The sequence below is a fragment of the Gymnodraco acuticeps genome, unplaced genomic scaffold, assembly GCF_902827175.1.
Source record: "Gymnodraco acuticeps unplaced genomic scaffold, fGymAcu1.1, whole genome shotgun sequence".
Classification (NCBI taxonomy): domain Eukaryota; kingdom Metazoa; phylum Chordata; class Actinopteri; order Perciformes; family Bathydraconidae; genus Gymnodraco; species Gymnodraco acuticeps.
Window position 1 is genome coordinate 25,157 of NW_022991719.1, and position 4,906 is coordinate 30,062.

The window sequence follows — 4,906 nt, forward strand, 5'->3', positions numbered from 1 at the left end:
GTCTAAAGGCAAGAAACGCTTTATTTGATCATTTTAGTGAGCAACTAAATGCTACAGACATGCAGTATTTAGTGTGAGGTGATGAAAATGCATTGTGGCATAGAACTTATAACACGAAATACACGCTGCATATGCAATATTTAGACATTTTTCTGTTAGAATATGTAAGACTGTTTAAATGTTAATGTGTGTTGGTAGTGGAGTCCTACTGGGAGACATAGAAGCTGCACATTAAGATACATGTCTACTTTGCTCATAATTAAATCATAAATGACATACTCAAATAACAATTAAGTCATAAAGCCGGCACAATAGAAACCGTGGAGAGAATAATGTTCAGACGGCGGGTCGCTTATTAAAGGAATGGTATGCTCATGACACTCATTTAATTTTTTTTTATCATCCGATAAAACAGACCAGTCTCTGCCAGTCTCTCTCTCTTTTTTTTTTAATCCGATGACATTATCAGTGATTTTAAACTGATTAATTACCGAAATAACATCAACACTGTGGGCGGCGCCATTTTACCGGACGTGACGTAAACCATGCGTTTGGTTTCGAGGACACGTTGATGTTCATGTTATTTACTGTAGTTACTCTCTTCAAATATGCCTCATTGTATCGCGAAACATTGCCACAATTCTGATAGGAACAATCCACGGAATGCTCGGTTCCATCTGTTGCCAAAAGGTAAGCGTAGGAAGTACGTTCGGAGGCAGTGGCTAGCGAAATGCGGCCGGCCCGAACCGAAAGATCCACAGGCGCATGTATGCAGCGAACATTTCAAGTTTCCGGACGACTACTCTGAGAGTATGATCAAACATAACATGGGATTTATTGAACAACCATTACTTAATGGAGATGCAGTACCATCGGTCTTTCTGGTGTCATCACCGACCAGGACACCAGTTCGGCCAGTTGAGAAATCGCCCTCTGCAAGTGTGAAGCGACGGAGGACCAGAAGTAGTGCTCGGAGTAAGAATAAGGTATGTTATAGCGCATTTCCATGGCAGCGGGTAGCCCCGTTTAAACGTCCTTTATCGTCCAGGCCAGGCCAGTTTTTGGTGGCCTTTCCATATAGCGTAGTACCGGCTAGTGGGTATTTCCCCCCAGTTTTCCCGGCCCCATAAAATCGTGGTTCTAGGGCCAGGGACAACGAGGCTGAGTATGCTAAACTAGAGAGGGAATCGCTAGCAAGGGTGGTACTACATGCATACATATCTAGTAATCAAAATCATTGTATCTACTAAGTAGTACTAAGTAGGCTCGAACCTGTATGGCTGAATTCCCCCTTCCAATCTCTTCATATTGCTCAAAACTTCGCCATGTTTTCGTGTGTTTACCATAGACTGTATATGGTGTTTACGAAGTGAACGCATGGATGACGTCACGACCATCACGTGACTACTGAAAATGGGCAAAATGGCAGCGGCCTGACGGAATATACAGGTTTTGATAAAAAAAGAGCTATACAATCATTATTTACCGGGGAATATCGCTGATTTCTTCAGGGTATGGTTTAAACATAATGTTTCACTAAATACTGACGTTTTGATTAATTATCTAATGAGTGGAGCATTCCTTTAAACATTGCAGCCGTTACGTGTTAAACAGTTTCTGTTACTTAGAATGTTAGTATGTTATTTGCTTTGTAGGATTATAGTGACAATGACTCGTGAAAAGTTTTACAAAATAAAGTTCACAGACACTAAACAACCCCAAAGGAACAAACATACAAAACAGCGAGGTAACATGACCATGAAGACACAGAAAATGACCTCGAAATGACAACAATGAGACATCTAATGACAAAAACGTAGGTAACAGGGTGACTACAAAGAGGCAAGGAATAACTATAAAAACAAACACAGAGAAACACAAAAAGACCACAAAGACACATGAAATTAACAAAAACTTAATTTCGAGAACACAATTTAAATCAAGACTTTTAAAGGGCCCATTGCATGCTTTTCCGGTTATTACCCGTCTCCTTGTGTGTTATGAAGGTGTCCATGCATGTAAACAGTCTGCAAAGTCAAAACCCCTCAAAGTACACCCTGTAGGGAGTAAAACTCTAAAACAGAAAAGACCTCCCCCAAAAGCCTCGTTGGAGATTTCTCAGTTTCCATTGTTTACCCAATGTTTCAAAGCTCTATCCAGTCATGTCGCGGAGGGTCTGTTGCCTGTCTTGTGTGGAGAAATCCACAATGTTTGCAGTACCGAAGGCAGAACCACGACGAAGTCAGTGGTTGACATTCCTTTTTAACACTGTTCCAGCTGATTTACCAGCCGGTACTGTTGTGTGTGCGCGGCATTTCACGGACCAAAGCTTTAAAAACGTAACAATGTTTAGCTTCGGACTTGCAAAGCTGATATTGGAGGACGATGCTATTCCTACTTTGTTTGGACCAGCGGGAGATTCGGGTACACAACCTGTAAGTATTCATTGTGGTTTGTGTATTTATTCTGTTTAAAACAAACAATGTATCTACCACGACTGTGTAAATGCTATGCTATGCTAATGCTATGCTACCGAGGTAAACACGAGGGCTAACGAGCATTCCCAGACCTCAACACCGATGTTAGCACATGGCCTTACATGTATCTCATAGCAGGAGAATGTCTGCAAACACACACGAAATACTCATAGACAGTATACTCCGGGTGATTTAACCGTACGGTCAGTAATTACAGTTGCCGTTCGTGTATTCTACCGAGCTACCATTAATAAGCTAAGCTAGAAGCTCTAACCTAGAGATGTTATGAAAAACATTGTTTTCATGCCAGCTACAATGAATGACCGAACGTAACAGACTAACTGTATAATATTGCAATTGTAAGATGTTCTTGCTAAGCCTAGACTAGCTGTTCAACTGCATATTAGGTTAGCATATGTGTGGAATTTCCACCACACCCTTGAATGTTGTCCATCACAGCACGTCATTTCCACACTAGGGCTTGAATATTAACTTGTGCATGTGCTTTTTTTTATCAGGTTTGTCCAAGAAACTTCTGAAACTTACACAGAACAAGGACTGTGACACGAAGTTGAAGAGGTGGCTGCGCAGCATAAAAAGTCATGTCTACTGGAGTGTGACGAGCACACATCCTGTAGGAGCCGCAAGCGATGCAAATAAACCTTACCTAAAAGGTGGTAAGTTCAATATTTCACTTCCTTCATAAGATCAACAATATAGAATGTAAATATAACATTGTTGTTATGGCAAATTATTGTTGTAATGTTCTAATGTGCTGGTGATTTACCTAATGTCTTTGTCATTTTACTCAAGGCTCAATAACATTCGCCAGAGTTGAAACGATACTCCAACAAGAGAGTTCTCAAAGATGTGCTAAAGCTAAGCCATCACTATCAGACCTCATCCCTGGAGTCCTTCCACAACTTAATTCTGCGTTTTTCATTGAAATGTTGTGCAGGTAATACACTGTATACTTTATTCTTTAGCATCTTATAACACAGTCACTGTTTAGTGGCATGAGGGTTTTATTCTGTCATAAAACAAAGTCTCATTTTATTTTGCTATTCTATAGGTTGTGTCTAGCAGCAATGCATCACAACGAGAATGCTGGGCGTGACCAAGCGACAACTGCTGCAGGAAAACTTCAAATTGGCTTATCCAAAATCAAAGAGGGGAGAGTGTACGGTCAAGCCTGTTAAGAACGACCCTACATACAGTAAGTTGTGAAATATTTGTTTTTATTATTATTAACAGAACTTACATTTCAAATGATTAAAGATACAATGAATAATAAAAGTATTACATTAAATACAAAAAGTGAATAACAATAACAATTATTTATAAAATGCTTTCTTTTTCAGTCTGTGGATGAGCTGACGAGGCTTGTGTTTCACAAAGTCTTTCTGGACGAGCTGAAACGAATCCACGTCCCAGAGGACCTGTCAACTCAATTTGACAGGCCCCCCAAGGAGGAAATGATTGTCAGCCGTTTCTCCCGTTTCCCCCCAAAGGAGGTCGAAATCCTACATATTGTCCAGCCAGATCTGGAAACTCCTGGCGGATCCGGAGCACAACACACGACGGAATCACCACTCTGATGCCTCGCCCTAAATATCCCCAGCACCAGCTTACAAAGCTGCGATACGCAAGATATCGAAAACGCCTATCAGGAGAGGAATGGATGATGTACAGTGTATAAATGTACATCACACATTTTGTACATTTGTAAAAATAAAGTTTGATGGAATACTTAGTAGCCTTTCTTTCCTGAATTATTTGCTCCTATAACATATCATTCATATAGCAAACCATGATTTGATTTTTCATCAAACAGTAGTAGTTTATTACAGGTAACAATAACTTACTCTTCTTCCGTTTGTATTTGTCAAAGGTCCGAAACTGTATTTATAAATATGTGGAGATTCTGCAGGGTGTATGGGTTCAAGCAGTTAGGCTCTAGTCCTGGGTGGTCAACCATGCAGTTAATGGGTTCTGGAACTTGCAGCATGCGTGTTACAACCTATGAAGGTAAGATGTGTTACAAAACACGTTTAGCAATTAAACCAACTATGGGAAAGGTTTACAAAATAACATTCAATTACTAAGGAAGTAATAAAAGTGCATTAATAGATCTATTGACTTGAAAAATATGTATGCTGTATATCTTGGTATATGTGTGCTACTGTTGGTGTTTTCAGCTAGCTGCCGACATAATGTAACTAAGCTAGGCTACCTTTCTTATGCTATTGCAGCACACGTTTTCTCCGTCACTTGGCATCAAAGCGCAGTTTCCACAACGGCACCTAAATAAACAACAGTTGTAGGTACATCTGATGACATCTGAAATGTAAGACATATACTAGATAAAAACGTACCACAATGGACACTGTTTGGTCTGCTCTAGTGAATGGCGAGGCAAGACTCGCGAT

The 4,906-nt window shown here is 40.2% G+C and overlaps 1 long non-coding RNA gene across 1 annotated transcript; it reads left to right on the plus strand.

Moving 5' to 3' along the window:
- The first annotated feature begins 1,492 nt into the window (after positions 1-1,492).
- LOC117534726 lies at positions 1,493-4,169 on the plus strand. Its single transcript, XR_004567311.1, has 4 exons — positions 1,493-3,154; positions 3,291-3,435; positions 3,550-3,693; positions 3,839-4,169. It is a non-coding gene; the product is annotated as an uncharacterized LOC117534726 (long non-coding RNA).
- The last annotated feature ends 737 nt before the right edge of the window (positions 4,170-4,906 follow it).